General features: G+C 42.3%; 1 pseudogene; it reads left to right on the top strand.

Moving 5' to 3' along the window:
- The first annotated feature begins 1044 nt into the window (after positions 1-1044).
- Positions 1045-22893, top strand: LOC114777222 (voltage-gated potassium channel subunit beta-1-like; annotated as a pseudogene).
- Positions 22894-24645: the final 1752 nt, after the last annotated feature.

A 24645-nucleotide genomic window follows, 5' to 3' on the forward strand; every position in this document is an offset into this window, starting at 1 on the left:
GCTATAAAACAGTCACACTCAAAAACATACTCACACACAAAATCACAAACATACAAACACATTTTCTACTGAACATAGAGACAATCTAATGGTTACGACACACTACAAATGAGCTCAAAGTTATTTCAGGGGCACCTTGCCTCCCATACAGTGCTATATTACCTCACACAAACACACACACATTTTGTGCAATATGTATTAGAAATGTGTACTACCTACCTTACTTAAAAATATACAATGCTTTATTAAAAATAGTTCTTTTTAATAAATTGAAGCCTTTTCTCCAGTAAGATAACAGCGTATATTTCTATCAGACCTATGCAGATGGATTCTCCGTACCCAGAGATCTGAGAACAGCCGCTGGTGAGAGACTGCAGTTATTTCAGTCAGCCTGCAGTCTCTGCCTCTCTCTCTCACTCTCTCATATTCTCCTCCCCCCTTGCTGTCTCTCTCGCTTGCTCTCTCACTCTCTCTCTCTGTACCTCACACTCTCTCACTTGACACCCTTTTATTCTGTGCTTCTCTTTCAGTCTCTTGCTCTTCGTGCATGTTTGCATTCCATCACGCTCCAGACATGAGCGGATCATGCATCCAGTTCTCTTCCATTTCGTTCTGCCTGTCTGTTCGTGTTTGACGCTTTGCTACATCAAAATAAGTGTCCTTTCAAGCCTGCACAAGCACATGGCACTACGCAGGCTTTCCTCTACGCATTGGATGGACTTTTAAATAAGAAGCCTGTGGGACCAGGACGTTATAAAAGATTTTTTTTGGATGGACACCTGCTACCAAAGCTGGAAGTTCCAATGTCTCCACGGTATCCAGCCTTAAGTGGCCAGCGTATCTTGTGATTGTGTGTGCATGTGTGTGTGGTTGCAGATCTCTAGGCTCCACGTGAGGGTCTGTCAGAAGTGAGGGTCTGTCAGTTGTGAGAACGGATCCCACCCCCCACCAACACCTTCGCTGCCACCGTCCGAGCTCACTTCCCACCTGCTGGAGAGGAGCTTCCGCAGAGAGAGAGAAGATTTCAAAGTGAAAAGACGATGATATCTGGGGCAGAATCAGACATCAAAGTAAAAGCACACATTAGGGTAAGGAGCTTGAGGAGTGTTAGCAGAACGGAGCAGTGAAGAGTGAAGAGAAAGAAGGCGAGGGGACGACAGATCTCAGTGACCTCGAGCGGACTTTGCTTAGCTGGACCTTAAGCACCAAGGAACCCCCTGGGAGTCACCTTCAACCTCTCATCATCAGTCTTCATCTGTCTCCTGCCGCAGTCAGGACTCTCACCCAGACCCTGAAACCCAGCTGGCGGGAAGCATGCAGGTGTCCTTCGCCTGCACAGACCACGGCCTCAAGGCCCCCCGCAATGGGGAGAGCCACAACAAAACAGAATGCCACCAGCACCCCACACGGCCAGCGCCGCCCGCGCCCCGCTTCCGCACCGTGGCACTCATCGCCCGCAGCCTTTGGCTCCTTCACCACCGGCACCACATCTCCCTCAAGGAGTCCACGGGCAAGCTGAAAGGCATGAAGTATCGGTACGTAAGGAACATTGTACAGTGATGAGTGCACAAAAAGCAAGTGTTATAGTGATACTAGTAGTATTATAATGATTTTATATATATATAAAAAAATATTTGTATTTTTGTGTGTGTGTGTTGTGTGTGTGTGTGTGTGTGTGTGTGTGTGTATATATATATATATATATATATATATATACACGTCCAATACTATCATGTAGATTATTCTGGGTTTTGTTCTTCAGATGACCTTCAGCATACTTCCTGCTCAAATCTAATTGTTGCGAGTTAGTAAAAAGACGTAAGATAATGTGTTTTCCTTTGAATGGGGTTTATGGCGCAAAGACATTCAATTTTTTCCCCCCTCATTTATTTGACTTTTTTTATTTTTTTACATTCACATATTACACATTACACAGACATGTTGTGTGTGACTCAGGTAGGGTACTGATGTTGTGACGCCCAGAGGCTGATCACAGCAGGTGCTCCTGCACCTGATTATGGAGTCCTGATCCATCCCAGCTGAAAGCAATATGTATGATGGACCGGGACTCCTTTAGAACTGTTAGGCATCTCCCAGTAAGGGCTGCCACATTAATGTGAATGGGTTGTTTTCCATTCCCTTTGTGTTTCTTTTCCTTTGGGCCATTTTCTTTGTGTTTGTAATAAATCCTTGGTTCAAAGATGTCCTGCTTCTCCGACGTCTTCCCCCTTGGACCCCAAGATGTGACAGAATGTGTCAGCCCACATTAGAAGCGTGGCAAGCAAAGTAAGCACCCAAACAACAGCCACCCTGGATCGCGGTCAGTGTGGGCACCAGCAGGGACTGCTTGAAGATTGGCCCAAGGAGAGTGTCGAGGCATGGCGAGGTGAGCCGTGGTGGAGTGGCAAACCCCGCAATCTGAAAGAGAGGTGCCAATCCATGTGACAGGGTCATGCCATGGTGAATTGCGCCATGAACTTCGGCCCCAGTGTGGTCCGTGAAACCCGGATGTGGGTCAACCCGTGGGTAAACGAATGGGAGTAGGAGCAGATGTGGGAGGTGTGGGAGGATGACGTGGATTTCGTATGGCACGCTGACTAGCAAGGAACTCCTCTGAACAGCACAATCCTCAACTGTGCCAGGTCAACTGAGACATGGCTGATACTTATGACATCACCGATGGACTACACTGAGTTGGGGTGGAATGACGTAAGGTATGCACTCCCTACCGCGCATGCACTGAACATCAAGATCCTTGTGTCATCACCCCAGCTCTGGTTGCAGACTCGCCAACACTCTGCCCATACCATTCCCCAGCAGGACTGTAGTGCAGGCACAGTATATCTCCAGTGAGAACTCCAGTGAGGAGGTCCATGACCCAACTGTGCCAGTCCATGTCCGGGTTGGGCTTCTTCTGATGGGGTGGGTGGCCGGGGAAAGCAACAGGGCTGGTTCTCCAGGTAGCCAGAGTTGAGTGTGGGCCAGGGTGCTAGCAGACAGAGCCAACTAGTCTCCCAGGTGGATAGTGGGGCCAGCTGGAATGGGCAGGAAGAGAGCCTGCTTTTCTCAATGGATACAGATGGTTCATTGGGACATACTGCCTTTAACTGAGACATGCAGGGAGAGGGCCTTCATGTCTCTCGCTTTGCTGGAGGCTGGGCCGTGAAGTGGTAGGGGCTGCACGGGCCCCAGAGGGTGCTGCCGTTTGTGGTATGGTACATGGTCTCCGGCCGGTCCTTCCAGGTTGGTCCCCAGGTGGACCACCTCCAGAGGGCCCCCGGCCACTGAAGGGCCAGACCTGTGGTTTGCACCACCTGTGTAAGAGCTTGGTCACCCTGGAGTGGCCCAGCCCACATTAGAAGTGTGGCAAGCAAAGTAAGCACCCAAACAACAGCCACCCTGGAGTGGCCCCAGCCCACATTAGAAGCGTGGCAAGCAAAGTAAGCACCCAAACAACAGCCACCCTGGAGTGACCCCTTGGGGAGGTCGGTACTGCAACGGCCAGGGGTCATTGGGCAATCACAGCAGGTGCTCCTGCACCTGATTATGAAGTCCTGATCAATCCCAGCCTAAAAACCAATTAGGCCTGATTGACCAGGGCTCCTTGAAAAATAAAAATACTACTTACATATGGACAGAAAGTGCATATGTGATATGAGTTTTCATTTCTGTAAAGACAGATTAAATGGATGAAAGTGGATGAAAAATGGAAGAAAGTGTTCAAATGAAGTTTAGTATGGAAAAGTGAAGTGAAAAAACAGGCTTTTTTTTTCATGAGCTACTGCCACAGCAGTAGTCACAGGCTCTTCAGAGACAACAGGCAAAGGTGTGAACTAACGATTTTCTTGTTAGGAATAATTAATTGCATCTGAGCAAAGTGCCCAACATCACTGCAAGTCAGCAGCCACTAATAAAGACTGAGCCTGTTTCCAAAACATCACTGGGATTACCAATTTACTCAGTTTCCAGACCCGTTGTGACCAGTCACATTTGTTGGCTGGTCAAACAGAAAAGAAATTAATATCATTAAGGGGGGTCCAGTATCCATTGTTGTAAATAATGATAAATCCTGCTTCAGTAACAGCTCTTCAAAACAAGGACATTTGGTGATGTGCTGCAGATGTGTGCTCTTTATTGAACAGAAACAGATAGTCCTTCTCACCACTGAGAAGTAAGATATATGTTGACACATGCATTTAGATTCAGACATATATTAATAAATGCAATACATCTGTATTAACTTATATGAATATATTTGCATTATTCATGAATAACTACTCCAATTTCTGTTGCTGTTTACACAAATGAATATTTGTGTCTTTTTATTAAATTATTAATTCATGTAAGGGTGTTAGCAGAACAGTCAATTCGAATGAAGTTACCTTAATTTTTATGTATCTGATGTCCATATAGCTATCCATGTACCCTCTGGACCCAAACCACGGCTGGTGCAAAACTGGAGTCTGTCCCAAAAATATTCATAAGCGAGGCAGGAACAAACCCTGGATTTGATTGCAGACCGTTAATATCTTACTATTTCTGTTAGTCTGTATCTCTTGGGTGAATGTGTGTGTGCTTAGTGCAGGCAAATAACAAATTTACACATTGATCATTTCTGTGTCGGAAAAAACACAATTCTAATAAAAACTATTTCAGATCAATCATTTTTTAATTAAAAACCTGTCACACCAAAAATTACTTCTAATTCGAAGATGAAGTACATGCGGTGGCCTTAATGGATTTGTTTGACAAAAGCAAATGGACGTTATACTCTGAAAAGCACTGCTGTGTTTAGAAAGCCTTTTCTGTCAGCCACTATATAATTACTCTGACAGGAAGTAGCCTCTGGTTTGAGGCAAATGATGTTTTTTTTTTATCGAGGGTCCACCTCGGCCCACTTACAGAAGTGCCCTTGCTTCCAGAACATGTGTGTGGGTGGGCGAATTGTGTCAGTGCATGTGTGGGAGCAGAAGTGTGTAATTGTTGTGTCCCAGTGTGTTTAGCGTTTGCGTGTGTGCACGCCGCCATGAATCCATTTGCCCAGTCAGTGCTGTTTGATGCTTGATGTACAGGAACTGAGTGTCCTGCTAAACTGTCACAGTGTGCCTACATCCAGGCTTTCAAAACACCAGCGGCTTGCTGCGGCCTTTTAAAAGCAATAAGCAGGCACTTTTTCCTCTCTTCCCTTTCTTTTCCTTTCTTCTTTCTTCTAATCTGTGATCGCAGGCAGAGCATCACCTTCTTCTCCTCTTATTGCCTGAGAGCTTCTTCATTTTCATTCATAATCAGAAGAACGATCTCACTGCCCATAAAGAGGAGAGAGCTCGGTGTGTTTATGTTTCTGCTTTGATATCTGCAGCAGAGTTCAGTGAGGGTCTCTGTACTGGCTGAGAATCTGCTTGTGCATTGCTATAGGTTGACGCTTGATGGAAACATTGCAGCATCGGCAGCACCACTTCCTTGTTGGTGACTCTCAAGTTGTTGAGTGTGTATATATACTCATATAAACATAATAAAGCCTGATGTAAAGAATTGCTTAGAGAATGTGGAAGAACATCTAAATTAAGGGGAAGTGGTGGCCTAGCGGTTAATGAAGCGGCCCTGTAATCAGAAGGTTCGACTCCCGATCCGCCAAGGTGCCACTGAGCAAAGCACTGTCCCCACACACTGCTCCCCGGGCACCTGTCATGGGCTGCCCACTGCTTACTAAGGGTGATGAGTTAAAAGAAGAGGGACACATTTCACTGTGTATGACAATCACTTCACTTTAAATGTTCCACTGGAGGCTCCTGAACCCTGGTCATTCCAGGTTGACTTCAGTTTCCATGCACTTTGTGTTGTTTTTCGCCTGGCTGCCCAATGGTTCAGTGCAGATGGGCAGTCTCCCAGGCCTTCTGCTGTTGGCTTGGACAGTTCCCCTATCAAAGAAAACCAGAGATGTGTGTGCCTGGGTGTCCCCACATTATAAATCTTGAGCCTTTATGCAGATTATCGCATTATTAAAACATTTCCACAAATGACTGAAGTAATATTCCAGTTCTCATGACCACATATGATTCATATTTATGGATATGCATAAGATAGTGGGTTTGTGGGCCACCACTTGTCCTCTCCTTGGAAGCACATATATCTGCTGGATTGTCAGACCACCTCCTCGTACTTCTTTAGGCTGTTTCTGCTCTCATCTGAGAAATGCTGTGCATTCTGCTTATTTCTGACTCATTGTTGAAGTGGAACTGGTGCTAAGGGTCAAATGTAAATTTTAAAATATTTTACAGCTTCTGTTGCTATTGTGTTCTCATAACTTTGACCGCCATCCATGGAGATGCCTTCATTCCTTTGTGTGTCTGCCTAAGTGTCACGACTTGGGGTTAAAAGGGGAAGGAGATGCAGAAGAAAGACATTTTCAAAAGGAAGGATATTTATTGAACAGAAACCAAACCAGGCGCGATGGTCCAAAGGGGAAAAGGAAACAAACAGACCTGAAATGTGTGACAGTAAAGCCATGTATGATAATCATGTGCATTGACGCCTGTGTACACACAGAAGCTCCTGGACATCACACTAAGTGTGCTTCATTTGTTCTTCTTTGCTCTACAAATCTGTTGAATGTCTTTTCAATATTTTTTGCATATAGCTACTTAAAAAAAAAAAAACAGACGGTTTTGAATTTCGGATATAGAGTCCGTTGCCACCGTAGAAAGGAAAAATCCCACAGGTAACTGTGTCCCATAGGCTATCAGCTGGCAAATATTAAGCATGCTTCATATCTCAGCTCCAGCCAAGAACAGCGTCTGGCTGCTGGCAAGCTGAACGGATAAAAAGACCCTCACTACTTTTAATCCCATAACTCAAGAAATCAGAACCACAGACAGGTTAATCTGTATAATGCAATAATCTCCATTTTGCTCCCATTTACATTTGGGACCATCAAAAAACATACACGGTACAAAACACATAGATGTGCCAAATAACATATTAGTAACAAGTATTACAATTATTCTTCAAAACCAAGGGGGTTCTCTTACATTTGGAGTCATCATATATTTAGGCCAATGTGGAGAATTTTATGTCAGCAGTAAAATAGTTTGGAAGAATGGAACAGGTATCTGGAGCTGCTCATGGAGTGTGATTTCAGACACACACTTTTTACTGCACCAATACTGCAGAGGTCTGAGGTGCAGCATGCAGGGGGACTCCAGACCCAGCCAGCATCACTCCCTGCCTGCCCGGTGCAGAGTCCTGCAGCACTTTAATTGGGCCCTAAATCTCAGGAGGCTCAGCAGTTGACAAATGGATGCCTGGAGCAGGGCATTTGTCTTGAGAAATGCGGAGCCCTTTTGCCACATAAGATGCATCCAACAGGCATAAAATGTCGATCTCTGCATTTTCCAACACCCACCATGCTCTCTCTAGCTCGCCCCCTGCTCCTCACTGTTGTCCCCTGAATGAGGCAGTCAAGGGAAACATTTAGTAATTTCACTGTCTTTTTTTGCTGGTTATTGCACAATGTGGACCTTTTTATTCCAGTCCCTTATCATGAACTAGCAATGTGTCCTTGAGAAACTGATGCTGAGCAAGAGAGAGAGAGACTATGATGGCAGGACCAACTCCAATAAGCCTAGTTTAATTTTTTTTTGTCTGACTGTTTGAATGTGCAGCTGACTTTCAGGCTGAAAAAACAACAGTTTTTACAGCTCTCCCATCCCAGAGGTGACAAGACTGTAGGAATCATTTTCATCTGCAGTGCTGCTCCAGTGAATACAGCCCATGGATTAGTGATAGCTGCACATCCCACACATCTCTCACATGCCCCCCGACCACCACACACACAAAACACACACCTGTTAATGATATATTTTCTCAATGATGAGTCATTAGATGAGATGATATGAGTTCTGCATCACTGGAGGACATCATGTAGCACATGATGTACCGTTTCTGTACATTCAAGAATGTGGATCCTGGTGTATTCTCCTGCTGCTGGAGCCAAAGATAATAAACAAACAGCAGATTATGGGTGTCCTTGCAGGCTTCTCCAACAGCCCCAAATAAAGCACAGCTATGTAGAGAACTTCCTCACATTTACTCTAATTGGTGATTGTGGCATTAACTGTATAAATCTGGTAAAAAATAAATATGGAAAAAAATACCCTAAAAGGGAAACAGGGCACATTGTAAGAGGTGTCCAAGTAAGGTTGCAGTGCGAATGGAATACAAACACACACACACACACAGATACACACACATTAGGGCCAATTTAGCACTGCCATTTAAGATGGTTATAAACCTTTTAATCACCCCCCCTTTCTGCACAGCCATGCTGACAGTATATAGCTCACTACTTCATTACCCATCACCACTCATCCAGCTCAATTTTGAATCTTAAATCTACATATTGTGCTTTGCACCAGCACAGGGAGGGAATGCAAACTTTGAAGCTGTGAGGCCATGACACTAAATGCCACTCCACTGTGTGGCACCAGTGACAAACAATAATTAAAAGTAGAAGAAGAATCAGACTTCCTGATGGCTATCACAACTATATCTGTAGAATAGTTGTTTGCTCTGCTGTTTCCCTGTATTGTTTTCAGTGAGGAGGGGTGTCATTTGTTTTTCAGCAGCCATGTGGCACATGTTTGATTGCCTCATCATTAATATAATAAATATAAGAGCAAAGCCCTTTACTACACTATTGGAAGAAGTCTGTGCGCTCGCAAGCAATAATCCAGGAAGGCCGGTCTGGTGAATATTGGATTGCAGCATCAATCCACGAATGCAGCATTCATCCACGATTCATTGAGCAGCCTCAGATGAATTCATCTCTATTAACCCGCAGAATTGGTGTTGATTCGTGCGCTTTCTAATCTCTAGAACTCTGTCTGAAGGTCGTGTTTCTGAAAATTTTGAGGGCTCGGCTTCAAATTGTTGTCACTTGAATTGCTTCTCGCATGGTGGTGGCAGAGCTTTATTTTTTACTGTTTCTAAATACAAGTGTGATGTGGAACTGTGATTTAAACTCCAATAGTTGCTTTCAGTGTTATAATTTTTCTAATCCTTGTAAAATATTTCTTTCAGTGTGTAAGGTGGGCTGGTTTTGACTTTTGTTTTCTGTAGATTTCATTTCTGTAATAAAATTTCAGATTGTATGGTGCCCCAATCTGGGTGAGGCCCCAATGTCCTGAGATGGACTCCAGCCCATTAGGTGGTTAGGGGAAGTGAGTGAGTGAATGATTGAGCGTTAGCGGCTGCTGAAGTGGCTTAATACATTCTGTGTTGCACATACAAACCCATATATTTTCATAACAGCTTCTTGAACCAGAAGTTGTTATTAAAGTTATTAAAGTGAAGTGATTGTCACATGTGATACACAGCGGCACAGCACACGGTGCACACAGTGAAATTTGTTTTCTGCATTTATCCCATCACCCTGAGTGAGCAGTGGGCAGCCCGGGGAGCAGTGTGTGGGGACGGTGCTTTGCTCAGTGGCACCTCAGTGGCACATTGGCGGATCGGGATATGGAGCCGCTTCCTTAACCACTAGGCCCCAAAATGCCCCAAAAGTTCTCTTCTCTCAAATGAATCAACCTCATATCTAATAATATAACTAACACATATTGTCCCACCTAAAAAAAGTCCAATGAGGTTCATTTTAACAGCACCGTGACTGGCATATGATTAGCATGTACATCATCTGATTTACCTATTAAAAACATATTAATTTTAGTAATATGTTTCCCCTGTCAACCTTCACAGGAACCTGGGGAAGTCAGGGCTGCGAGTCTCCTGTCTGGGCCTTGGTAAGTGTTAATTAGTAAATATTACTTGGTTTAAGTAGATCTCCTCCACACTTCCCGGAACTTCCTGCTCTCCTCCATTAGCTTTCCTCCTGGTGCTCAGGAACCAAGGGAACCCTGCTGACAGCTCAGACAATGGATCTGTGTGGATGTGACGATTTACTCCACCATTAAGAAGAAAATAAGAAGAAAACAGAATTAAGCCATGAGCTTCCACTGTATTCTGAATCATTAAGAAATCATTAGGTTCCTCTTTTCCCTTTTAAAACAGCTTCTATTTCTGTTAGCACAGAAGGAAGGAGCTCGGTTAATCTATTTTACATTTCAGATCATGTGGTGCTTATAATTCTGGGGTAATTGTTGTTTTATTAATTACGCAACAAAACACAATAGTCTTTCAATCAGGCTACAGGGGGTAAATTTGTGAAAAAAAATCAAATAAACATAGCATATAATCAATGTAATGAATTTTAATGTGTGATCTGCGGTTTATGATTAAAATCATTTAATCAGATGCAACCAATATTATAGACTGGGAGAATGAGAGCATTTATAGTAATTATAATGATTATAATTCTAAAACATAATACATTTTAAATATATTCAATGGACTTTTGGTATGAACATTTGACATTATACAGGTATTTCTGACAATGACAGAGAAAATAAAAACCCCTGTGCAGATTAGAGTAGTAAATTATTATAAACACAAACTAATCCTTAAAATGATCTTGAGACACAGATCCATCATCAAACCTATTCTTCCAAAATCTTTGAGGACTATGCCCAGTACAACATATAACAAAAATGTGTACTTCATATTTTCTGTTGTAATATAATATACTCTGTTTTGCAGGTACATGGGTCACTTTTGGAGGGCAGATTTCAGATGATGTAAGTTAAATAAAGCCTAAGTCAGATAATGTCTCCTATGTATATGGGCATATGTTTTAAAATATGCACGGAAACAGGACAAGATAATAGGTGGCATTTGTACTGTACAGAAAATCCCTAAGGGTAGATTTCCTGTTGGAATGAACTCCTCTCATGTCGGATTGTGTTAAAGGAGAGATCTTGTCTGGCACTGCTAAACATACGTTCTGTCACCACAGGCCAGACCCTCATCCTTTACTGTCAGTATTGTTTATGACCTCATCCAGTGACAGCAGCAGACGTGGTCTGTGGTCAGGCAAACCTCATCTAAAGGACAATGTGTGGCAGGATTCAGTACAAGGCATTAGTTAAACCTGTTTAATGAAGCTATCACGTTGAGGCCTATGTTCTGAAACAACATCTGGCCAATTCTACTGAAAGTGGACTTTCTGCCACACCCATAATGCCAGTGAAATTTTCTCCTTTTTATTGTAATGTCTGAGTTCGACCATATAACTTTTGTGGCCAATTGTGCATAAAAATGTTTTATGGGGTTGTCTAAAAATAGTTTATACATTACCGGCTAAAAGTTGAATAAAAACAACTGGTGCTGGATTGGATTTATGACTAGTCCTTTTTACATCAAGTAATTGAAAGTAACTTTTACTCAAAGCAAAATGTATGCAAATTAAAGATTTTTAAAAAAACTTTTACTTAATTACATTTTTCAGTACTTTTTCCCCATTTGGTCATCAGCACAGAATATGTCTGAAAAACAATAAAACGATAAAAACCATCCTGATTGGTTTTTACAACTCGACTACTGACTAACATTGTGTTCTGGTGGTTTGCAATAGAAAGTTAAAAAAATAATAATAATTTATGAATCGGTGAATATGTAATAATTGGCTTTTTTTGTATTTCTTACATCAATATAGTTACATGTACATGCTCTGATCACACACTGGTGCTCAATTCCTGCTGTTCTGTTCATACAGGTGGCTGAGCAGCTGATGACTATTGCTTATGAGAACGGGGTCAACCTTTTTGACACGGCAGAAGTGTACTCCGGTGGGAAGTGAGTGTCACACTAAACCTGATTCTTGAACCACAGATGAGCTGCTCTAATCTGACTTGATATATGATAGTCGTCATTGTGGTGGAGGATTTTGCTGAAGATTCAACCAATAGACACAAGCAACAGTAAACCATGGTAGACAAAGTTGTTGTAATACACGACAAAGCAACAGTCAGCCAGTCGACAGATCTGTTCCCCTAGCCCCTCCGAGCCTTCATTCTTATACATTTCTCTTATCATTAGTCACGTCATAAACAACACCAAGAAGACCCAAAAGACTGAGGTCTTGTGTGTGTGTGCCCTGTCTCAATAATATAATAAAATAAGTTTTTTCTGCAGCTGCGGCTATTAACAATGTGTCAGGCGCTTGTTTCACTCCCAAAATTTGTGTTGAATTTTGCCAAGGACAGACCGTGTCTCTTCTGTGTGCATGTGTGTGTGCTTAGGCATATCAATTCATATTATATTCCTATTACTTCAGTTCACAAAAAAAGTGTTCAAAATATAAATGTTATATACAAACATCTTATTTTTCTGTGTTCCTTCACGCACACACATAGAGTTAGACCCATAGTAAAAATTTAAGCATAAATGTAATCGCACATCGGTTATCATAACACAGCTTATCATAAATACCAGTCTTGTTTTCAATATCATCCTTCATTATTGTATTATGACCTTATTATGTGATATGTGGCTCAAGAACTGCAGGGATGGGACTGTTTCATCACAAAATCTAAATCTAATCTCTCAATAATTATTTATTGGAGTATGAATAGATATTGTATCTACAGCCACAAACAGGGGGAAAAAATGTATGATAAGCCGGTTGTATGATTAATATATGATAAGTCCGTGGTTTCCAACCGGAGGCGCCAGAGATTGCAGTGGGCGCAGAAGAAATTGTATCTCAGTAACAAAGTTATAATTGTAAACATTGAATGTGTAAACAATTACTCACCCAAGAGGACAATCTTAACTCTCAATAATCCTGTATGCTATAGTCTGTAGACTAGAGCTGTAAATCTTGGCTGGGTGCTTAATTTTAGTCTGGATTGGGTTGGCTTGGTCACCAAATATGATCTTCCTGTCTATAATACTGTTGTGTCTGTGATAGAAATGAGTATTGTGATAAAATATGTTGTGATATGTTTGTACCAGAAGTGAGGAGTAAGGTTCCCACTTTTACTGCATCTGGTGGGGTCAGACCTGCAGGATATGTTTTCAGTTTTGCCGGACACAGACGAAGCAACGGAACACCAGAAAGCGGTACTTCAGCGAAGCAACCAACTAAGCAAGCACTCCAGTACCGCGAATTGTTCGGCTGTGTTGGAAAACTGAAGCAGGACAAATCACAAACCAGTGAAACCATAGCCCAGTCACTTAGGAGGATTCCATTTAATCGCAGAGGAGCACTGGAGTCACGAATGAAAGAGTTATTGGATCTGGACATCATAGAACCAGTGAATGGACCAGCTCCTTCCACCGCCATCCTGTGGTGGTAGTCCCAAAACCCAGAAAGGATGTTTGACTTCATTTGGACATGAGACAAGCAAATGAAGCTATTGTGAGAGAACAATGTCCAATTCCCACTGTGGATGAGTTACTCCAAGGCATGAATGGCTCAACCACTTTCAGCAAGCATGGGGATATCATCAGACTCCTGAATCACTTGAGAGCACCACAGCCACAGTACACAACAGTACCAATACTTCTATTTGGCGTATCATCTGGCAGTAAACAGTACCAACAAAAGCTTATGATTTGGTTGGAATTGAATGTGTGTTTATATGTGCAAGAGACAGCAAGACACGTGACCAAAAACTGCATTAAGTTATAAAAAGGCTGAAAGAAACAGGGTTGACACTGAATCCAGAGAAATGTCAGTTCAATATGGACAGACTCAATATGACAGAATTCGGTTGTCAAAAGTAAGCAATCGGGTGTGAGAGTGCGAGCAGGAGTGGTAGCAAGAGAGCCAGAGAATTCCACAGATGTACGATGTCTTGTTGAAGCACACGAGTAGTTGCTCCTACAAACACTCTTACCACAAGCACCCACACTAACCCACAAAGGACATATGGGTATAGTGGGAACAAAACAACATTTCAGAACATCTCAGGTGTGGTGGCCTGGCATGGACAAAGCAGCTGGGAGACATGGCAAAAATAGTCATGGATGTTAGATCATTGCTAGTCCGGACCAGCCGCAGCCGCTAAGACTCACACCACTGCCCCGGTGGACCCTGGCAGGATGCTGCAGTAAACATACTGGGACCCTTACCATTTAATCACTCCATCCTGGTGCTCGTGGATTATTCCAGCTGATACTAGGAATATTGTCTAATGACAACCACCACAAAAGAAAAGATAATTGACAGTTTAGGAACAACTTTTAGTAGACACAGATTACCAGTCACGTAAACTGCCAAACACACAAACCAAAGGCAGTGATCAATGTAAATTATGGATCCGTCCTTCCAACCTTCCTTCGAGCATCAAGCTGCTCCTGGAGTCAGTGCTCGACCCGCCTATGCTCAAACTTTGCAGCTTTGACTCAACTCATCATGCACCGCATGACTTTGTAGCTAATCGCCGAATGGAAAGACCTGAGCAGAAACGGAAATGTCCATGATTCCGGACATTTCCATGATTCCGGACAGGACACTTTCGGCCTCCCCTCTCTCACAAGAAGGCTCAGCAGCAGCAACACTTCTTGAGGGTCCTCAGGAAGCACAACCTGGACTCCAACCTGCTACTGACCTTCTACCACTCGTCCATTGAGAGCCTGCTGACATTCTGTATTTCAGAATGGTTTGGCAGCTGCACCATGGCAGACAGGGAGAGGCTTCAGAGAGTAGTAAAGGCAGCAAAAAAACATCACCCAGGACAGCTCCCATCCTGGCTTTGATCTGTCTGACCTGTTACCCTCAGGGAGATGATACAGGTGCATCACAACAAGGACAAACACAACAGTTTCTGTTTGAACAAACTCAAGAAGAGTTTTTCCCCAAAAGCCATAAACTCACACACACACTGACCACACAATATTAATATTTAATTAGCATTGAAATACTGTGCAATATCTGTATATTGTACAATATCATTATTCTTACTGTCCAAAATCCACTACACTAAATGTTCATAAATCCTTACTTCTCATATGTATATACACATTCATATATGTGTAAATGGATGCTGACAAGGCAAGCAGCTGGCAATTATATTTTACAACCACAGATTTTCTTTGCCTCTTAGTTTAGTGCTCATTCTGCGTGCTGGGTTTTTACAGGGTGGTAGTAACCTAGGGGTAACACACTCGCCTATGAACCAGAAGACCCAGGTTCAAATCCCACTTACTACCACTGTGTCCCTGAGCAAGGACACTTAACCAAGAGTGTCTCCAGAGGACTGTCCCTGTGACTATTGATTGTAAATCGCTCTGGATAAGGGCGTCTGATAAATGCTGTAAATGTAAATTTGGTCATGGCTGTATTGAAATGGTGCAGTAAAAACACTGACTGTTTGAGTGTCATTTATTTAAATGCACCAGAATAACGATTCTTTTGGGCTCGTGCCGGGCATTTTATGGATGATTGCAGCTCTAATATAGATTCTATATAGCCTGCAGTGTAAAACAAGGAGAATAAGAACTAAAAACTACAACTGGGGCTTCAGTGAAAACAGGTTGGGAACCACTGCCATGGTTGCACATAAATTAATAGTTTGTTAAAGCAATCAGCATGTTGTACTGTCATGGCACAGCTTACATGACAGAGATGGACTCATTTGTTGGACGTTTAAAGATAAACAACATATTACAAAGAAAATACACATAAACAGGGAGATACATACAATGACCGGGCAGCTACAGGGTGGAAACACAGACCCTCACATGTATAGTTTTTTTAGTTTTTGTATTTCTTCCCTTTTACAGGTAATAGGTCATATTAAAGGTTGGAAAAGTTTTTAAATGATTCCTCTTAACAGTTTAACACGGGTGTATACACATTTGAAGTTTTATTTATTAATTAGAATGCATGTGTGGAGTCATGATATGTGAAGTAAAGTTCCATACAATTTTGATTTTTAAAATTTCCATTCATTTGATTTTTTTTTTGTTTACAAAGCACATAAGTCTTAATAGTCTCTCCACTACACACCACGGGTCTTAATATCTAGGTTCTTCATTCTAGAGCTGAAATTATCCTTGTGAACATCATCAAGAAGAAGTGCTGGAGGTACGTCATCTTTCTTTCCGGCATGTTTATGTTTTTTTTCTCCAGACCTGGCGCATTAATTGAACGGATCCATAATCCATAATCTAAATCATGTGCCTTTGTTGTTGTGGGTGAGTAATAAGCTCATACGGGTCTCAAAGTGGCAATGAATGTCTGTTGATGATGGAAAGACCTCATTACCAGCACCACACTCCCATGTTTACCAGCTCAGCAGCGGTATCCATGGTAATCTGTGGGAAGTTTGTGTCTGCTCCTCGGCTGAGGGCTCACTACTGTTCTGGGCTTTGTGGGCGGGCCTGTGATCTCTCACATATTGATTCAATACATTTTTCAATCAGTGTCTCTCTCTCTCTCTCAGGGTTATGCCTGCATGTTTTTATAGACTGCTTGCTTAGCAACACAGTTGCCATGCTAGAATGAGCACTTTTAAAACTGCAAGAACCAATTTATTCTTTCATGAAAACTATTTGTATGGAATGTTGCACAAAAAATATTTGCAACATTTTAAAACTAAATTCGGACCATATTTACTGTAAACAGAATATTTTTCATAAGCTGTAAACTGTAAAAAATGATACCAAAATACTGTGAGAGGAAGTAGCAGAATTCCACAAATAGAAAGAATGACTCAGTTATTTGACAAACCTGTTGACATACAGTAAAGCTAGGAGTGTTTTACATTTCAGTTTTTTATGTATTATTTTATGTATTATTTTATACATTTTAGATTATTCTCTCTGCCTTTCTTGTAAAAAGTCATGTGCACTATGCAGGTCAGTATCTGTTGTGGATGTTTGCTAAATTAGGTCTAATTAAAGTTTTGTATGTTTTCCCTAAAGGAGGTCAAGCCTGGTTATCACCACAAAATTGTACTGGGGAGGAAAGTAGGTGGTCAACTACCTTCTTTTTTCAAGATATTATATTTGTGTAAATTATGAAGCCTTTCATGATATTTGCACATGTGACATATTGACAGGTGCAGGTTCAAATCATTCAGAATAAGGACGTGCATGCGTGATAATGGTCATGCTGTTTATAAAAAAAATCACTACAGATTGTCTACTGGGTGACAGAAACACACCAACAAAAAGGGTAGATAGTTCTTTTCCATTCTTTCTTATCTTTTTTATTCTTGTTTGATGTGGTGTATTCTAGTTTTACCCATGTAAATCCCAAGGACATCTTAACCTACACCAGCAAACAAGCACCGTGCTTAATGCTTAGCTTGTCTGGATTTCGGAACTCTGTGCAGATGCGACGTCTTTCTCTGCGTCTGAATAACCAGAGTGCAGCAGCATGACTGTGCAGTAGCAGAGCACCGCTCTTCCTGCTCACTGACGTTTCTAATGAGATTTACAGCAACTGCTGATGCCGCGCCGCTCAGGCCCGTGGAAAGCTGCATCACCCCCCGCCGCAGTGGTGGAGAGCAGACGGCCGCTGATTTACCAGAAAGTGCTGCTGCTGTGGTTTTTTTTTTTTTTTTTTTTTTGGTGCAACTGTGAGGAGGGAGCAGTTATGAGTTGAACCAAAGGTCTTTGCCCCCATCCACTCACGCTGACTGACAGGCGGGCGGAGTGGGAGGCTGAACCGAATGACAGCATGGGGCCTTGAACAAATCCACTGATAAACAGTGCAGAGGCTGCAGGCAGATGAACAAGTTAATTTGGCTCCCGACGACGTGCGGCGGGTAGATTTGTGTCTGGCGCTGGCGGTGGATCTGTGCGTCTGTGTGTCAGCTTGTTCGATGTGACAGAAACATGTCGGTAATCGGAGGTCTTTCTGTCGGATTGTTTTTTTATTCCCAGAGCTGAGACAGAGCGCGGCCTTTTCCCGAAAGCACATCATAGAGGGTAAAATTTCTCCCCACCTTCTTGTTGTGTTTTGACTTTTTTTCTTTCTTTCATTTGTTCACATCTTTACACAATAAAACAAGAGGCTCAAATCTAAGAAAAAAAGCACCCTGGGTTCTCAATGGATGACTCAGCATTTTTCCATCAGGTTGCTGTCTCCTTGGGGTCCTGGAATAATATGTTTGCTGAGAGAGAGAGAGAGAGAGAGAGAGAGAGAGAGAGAGAGAGACTTTCTGCATTTTAAAGTACGCTGGCGGCAGTGAGATGCGGTGCTGCTGCCACTGCAGTGTCAGAGGATGTCACCACTAACTCACGGTGTAGAGCAACCGGCCAGTGGTGCAGAGGTCTGACTGCAGTCTTTGTCTTTGAGTACACTTGGGTTTGCAGGAGCTACTGTAAAAATATTCTGAAAAAGAAAGACCCATAAATGACTAGGTATGTGGAAACCTTGGACTAGATTTAAATGGACAGAAGTGGAAGACTAATCCCATTCTGCCTGGACAAGCTTTGATTGTCTCGCCCATTTCACTTCATAGGGCTGAAGTTCAGAAAAAAAGATGTAATCAAGGAATGAGGATAAAACAGCAGGCTCTGTTCTGCTATCTAATAATAATATTAATAGTAATAATGTCATCCCATGACCATGAACATTTTGCAGAAACAAAAAAGAATCAGAGCAGAAACAGACAAAGCTGTCAGACAGGCATTATGAATGAAGGTGCCTGTAATGAGGGCTGTTCAGAGGAACTAATGGCGGTGAGTTAGTGGGATTACCCTCTCCCAGATGAGCACTGACAGCGAGAGGTGGGCTCTTCTGCAGGATTAATTAGCCCAGCGGCATCATGCTATCTGTAGGTTTGCACAGTCAAGGCCCTGGCATCTGCCGTTCTGACAGTTCTGCCTCTACCCCCCACCCCATTCGTACTCGCCGCCATCCTTTTCTCTCATTCCCTTCTGCTCGCCCGGCCAGATTTCTCCTCCCCCATGTCGTCGAGCAACTGGTTAATGTGTTTGCTGCTCGGCATTTACACTCTGACTAAGGTAACCCACCTCCTTTCTCCATCAACCCCTCTGCCCTCAGGTTTAAAGGGATCCCTGCAGAGGCTGCAGCTGGACTATGTGGACGTTGTTTTTGCCAACCGCCCTGACAGCAACACACCCATGGAGGGTAAGTGAGTCGGGGATAATTCCATTTCTATGTCTGACTCCTGTCGCTTTTCCTCGTGCGCTGTCACACACTCAGGGTGTTCTGGCTCCATCTATATTTCACCTCTCACGCTGGCTGTTGCTTCAGAAATGGGATTAGAGCAGTCGTCCAGGGGTGGAGGAGTATTTTTGGGTCCTCCTCAGTGGAGCTGCAGGTCCCGCTGTGCGTCTTTAAGCTTCTGCCATTCAGCCTGCTACTGGCCGAGGGCAATTCGGCATGGCATTGCTGTCAACAAGAGAATAGTGATGTCCATCATGACCTGACACACTCACAACCAGCCATGACAGGTTCAACGCTTTGTTTGCAGACTTCCAGCCGTGCACACCTTCAGACCAGCTCCTGCGAAGAAACGGTACTGGAGGTCTAAGCCTGTGCATTTGGCCTAGCTAGAATGATGAACCTAATCACACACTGGGAGATTTAAAGCATTAATATGTAATAAGATGAGGCCATGCATTCTAAAGCGCGTTGCAAAACGCTCACACCAAAAACTCATGAATTACGAAAAAGCAACGCTCCTGTGGGGTAATGCACATTATTGAGGTAAACCTGCCAGATAAAGCTCCCGAGGGGCTGCACTGGTACTCCTGAAATAGCTCCATTGGTGTACATGCTGCGAAATAAAGTTCTCACTGCGGTTTGCTGCACACAGTTTTTGTAATTTCCTGTTACATTTCATAAATACAGTCCACTTCTGCTCCTCTCCAGTCCCACTCCCGAGATAAACAGATGCCATGATTTACACCATGACAGGAAAAAAAAGGAAGACAGTTTGAGGTCATCTAAGAGTCACAACATTATGCCTCACATTTGCATTTTTTTAACAGTAAACTGAGCATCTTCCGAGTAATATGCCGAACAAATGTGTGTGTATGAGTGTGAAAGTGAGGGAACGAGCGAGGCAGAAGGAACAGCCACCCATTTCTCCCTTAGGCTCAAAGTATGATGTCATGGCTTAGAAGTCTGTCTTTATTAATGTCATTTTTTTTCTCAAAAGTCCCCTCTAACTGCCACCCAGATACCACCACACACACAAATGTCCACAGCCAGTTATTCACCTCTACCCCCCACACAGGTATACACACAGACAACACACTGACCCTTGACATCATTCTAAAAATTTCACATGAAGGCCATAACCTTCTGCCGAATGACAGAATATTTTCACTGAGAAATCCCACTTCTTTCTCTCTTGTATTTACCTTGTAGTACATTGCAGTTTGTTTATTCTATGGCATGCGCTATAATTTTTGCTGCTGGGAGGAATGTAGATTATTATGTAGAATGCAGCTTTCTTTTGTCTATCTCGCTCTCTCTCCGTCCTTCTATCCATTGTTGTTCATGTCAGACATTCCTTGTTCTATCTCCCACCTGCATCACCCCACACCCACTCGATCTCTGCACAGCCATTTGGCCCTGAATGTGCTAAATTAGTTTCTAATGAAAGGGGGAGCGCTTTTTGATGATGATGAAGACCTATACTTTCCTTTAAACAAAGGATTCTATTTTTGCGCTTCAATTTTCTTTCATTCTTTAAGTACTTGGGAAAGAATTTAGATGAACCCACACTGACATGATGTAATGTAAAAAGGTTTAATTTTTTGTTAAAATGTTGAATGTTTTTATGTGTATTTAAGCATCTGAACCACATTGAATACCTTGCTGATGAAATACTAAAATTCAGTGATTATGACTTCTAAAATAACTTCTAAACTAAAGGGGCAATATTGCCCCATAGTACTGTGTACTGTTTCAGAAAATTTGAGAAAACTGGCACATAATTTTGATGTGTCTTGTAATTGAACTTCCAGCAGTTTCACTGAAAAGTGATGTGTTTTCACAGAGATTGTTAGAGCCATGACTCATGTAATCAACCAGGGCATGTCCATGTATTGGGGGACGTCAAGATGGACTGCTATGGAAATAATGGTGAGACGTGAGATATGATTTTCCTATCAAGATCTGTTAGACTAGTGCTGTCATAGTTACACTCTTGGAATCCTTCCTTTCTGATTAATATCACTCTGTGCATGTAACAGATTGGAAGCGCAGAAGGTTGGAATGAAAAATAAAGGACATCAGGGCCCCTAGAAACATGACTGATAAAACACTGCTGTGAACACTGTTTTAATTGTTGATATGTTGTTCTTTAATAGCCTTACAGTTGAAAAAAAAGCATCTAAGAAGCTATGTTAGAAAAAAAAACACATTAAAAAGTGACAGATAATGAATAAAATCTGCAAACAATGGCTTTTGGATTTTCTTGATACTCCCCCACGTTTCCCCCCTGTTCTTTCTTTTACTCTCTAGGAGGCCCTACTCAGTGGCGAGACAATTCAACTTGATCCCACCTGTATGTGAACAGGCGGAATATCACTTCTTTCAGAGGGACAAGGTGGAAGCGCAACTGCCAGAGCTTTACCACAAGATTGGTGAGGGCTGTTTATCATCTACCATTTCAGATCCTCTTAATAAATGCAGAGTTTATTTAATGAAAAAAAAAACGCCTGTCCATGCAGGTGTTGGTGTGGTTTCCTGGTCCCCACTAGCCTGTGGAATCATCACAGGGAAATATGAGAATGGTGTCCCAGAATCCTCCAGGGCCTCAATGAAGGTAACAGAAATCTGAATCTCCACAACACATCTGCAAATATCCCTGTTTCTTATTCATAAATTTGAGCGGGGTACTCAAATATTAAATATTTGGTGTGTTAGTTTGCCCCTGTTCTGTAAAAAAAATTGTTGGGAAAAAGTACAAATTTAAGTCAGATAAATATTTTTTAATTCTCTCAACTTAAAGCCAGTGCCACAACTACATGGGCATGAAGTTGAGAGAACTTAAAACTTGCAGCTGGTTGCCTTAAATTTTCCCCAAATAGTTTTCCCAACTTTTGTGAATATAAAACAATATAAACAATTATATGTGAATATAACAATTATTTTTTTCTTTTTTCATCTTGCACCTAATCCAGTCATACCAGTGGCTGAAGGACAAAATTGTGAGCGAAGATGGACGGAAACAACAGGCAAAGCTGAAGGAGCTGCGGCACATTGCTGAGAAACTGAGCTGCACACTCCCCACAGCTGGCTGTCGGTGAGCGAACGGTTCTCACGCAGCACCTCCGGCTTGTCACTTCAGCCATGTGTAACCTCTCTGAATTCAGTGCTAATAATTATCCTGTTGGTCCTCCCACAAGCTGAGTGGGGGCAACATTTACCCATTCAGTGCTAGGGCATGCTGCCATGCCTATTGGGCCCTGTCAATTAGCAATATTTCTTCAAAGTCTCTTCCAAATAAATCATAAATGTAGCCTTGAACTGCATGTGTCTCCTTGTTTGTTCGCAGCTTGGTGTCTACGCAATGAAGGAGTGAGTTCAGTGCTGCTGGGGTCCTCAAGCCCATCGCAGCTAACAGAAAACCTGGGGGCAATACAGGCAAGCGAAATAAACCACTGAGAGTGATGATTCATTAGCATTGCCCGAGGATTTATTGAGGTGAATGTAATGTGTTGTTTTTGCTTATTTTCTCAACAGGTTTTACCAAAAATCACTCCCAGCATAGCCTCTGAAATGGACCACGTCCTGGGGAAACAGGCCGCACACAGTAAAAAGGACTACCACCATTCATAGACGCAGCCCTCTGTCCCCTAACCCTGATTCAGATGATCCATGTCTCCGACTATGTTCTGTGTCAGTACCAAGCTCCTCTACAAGCGCTATGCATGCCTCTTACTAGACCCAACGCTCACCAACATCCCAAGTCTACTGTTTTCATATCACTGTATTTTTATCCAGTATGATGTGCTAATTTGCAAGGCCAGAAGAAAAGAGAAAAACTGCACATCTGAAAATCAAAAATTAACATTCTGTAATGAAACAGTCATGTTTATCGTCTTCAAAATGGTCTTCGGTGACTATAAATTAAAAACAGGCATAATTTCTCTTTGGGCATGTACAGTGCAATGTCACCCCTGTGTAGTCAGAGAACATTTACTCCCCAAATATCCTGTGCTGACCTATTTGCTGTTCCTGAGGCTCTGCACCATCTCTCTGGGGACTGTTATTTGGTTACCTAAGAATGGCTAAGGTGAAGTTAGCTTCCCTCTTATTGTGAACTGCTGAATTTAAAATGCAAAGCACAATTTTTTTTTCGGTGTTTGATCGCGGGGAACAGGGATCAAAAGTGTATGCATGTGTTTTGCTTGGGGGTGTGGCTCCACGCCTGAAATGCAAATAAATGCAAATGTTATATTGTTTACAAAGCTGTAAATCAGTAAGATTAAAGTACAACAGTATGATATGATAGTAAACTATAGGAAATATTTTGTTTTTAAAAAATTAAACAAATGTTCCCAGGAAAATAGTCGTTTTTCTTTATGTGTTAATACACACACACACACACACACACACACACACACGCAGAGTACAGGGCCAAAAGTTTGGACACACCTTTTCATTCAATGTGTTTTCTTTATTTTCATGACCATTTACATTGGTATATTATCCCTGAAGGCATCAAAACTATGAATGAACACATGTGGAGTTCTGTACTTAACAAAAAAAGGTGAAATAACTGAAAACATGTTTTATATTCTAGTTTCTTCTTTCAAAATAGCCGCCCTTTACTCTGATTACTTCTTTGTGCACTCTTGGCATTCTCTCGATGAGCTTCAAGAGGTCGTCAACCTGAAATGGTTTCCAACAGTCTTGAAGGAGTTCCCAGAGGTGTTTAGCACTTGTTGGCCCCTTTGCCTTCACTCTGCGGTCCAGCTCACCCCAAACCATCTGGATTGGGTTCAGGTCCGGTGACTGTGGAGGCCAGGTCTCCACTTTTTGTTAAGTACATAACTCCACATGTGTTCATTTCATAGTTTTGAGGCCTTCAGTGAGAATCTACCAATGTAAATGGTCATGAAAATAAAGAAAACAAATTGAATGAAAAGGTGTGTCCAAACTTAAGTAAATTCTTTTGCATGTTAATAGTGTTTTCAGACCATCAGAGGTTCGTACAAAGTTCATACAGTCTTTCACTAGTGGTCGAATTCATATCCATATTCATGACAAGGACATAATACTTTATCATTACTTTATGATATGAAGGTCATTCGTTTCCGTAACATTTATGATCGGTTCCACCCGCTCCGTCTTTGTGATACATATATAAAAGCTTCGAAAGTAAAGAAATAAACAAATGACCCTTCAAAAACACGACCAAATACCGTCTAAAATGATTAAAGATGGCATGAACATGCCTGATGTAAATAGTGATTCATTTCAAGAGACTCAAAAGTCTCACACACGCGGGGTTTTTTTTCAGTTAAGCACGCCCATCTCTTTGCTTATTGGACAAACACCCTGTCAGTTTTTCAAAACCTCTTTCCCATTTGTCCGCTTTGACAATCGAAGGGAATTGTTCCAGGGACTCACCAATCAGAAACGACCGCGGTTTTACAAAGTTTCCGCGCAGCGACTTTCGCCGAAGAAGACAAATAATGAGGTCGATTCTTTCTTTTCATTGACAACATGCAGTCGTTACCGAAGTTAAAAAACTATGCCGCTGCTATAGGGACGCGTCGGACACGTTTGGAGTTAATTTTGGG

The sequence above is a fragment of the Denticeps clupeoides genome, unplaced genomic scaffold (genome assembly GCF_900700375.1).
Source record: "Denticeps clupeoides unplaced genomic scaffold, fDenClu1.1, whole genome shotgun sequence".
NCBI classification, from domain to species: Eukaryota; Metazoa; Chordata; class Actinopteri; order Clupeiformes; family Denticipitidae; genus Denticeps; species Denticeps clupeoides.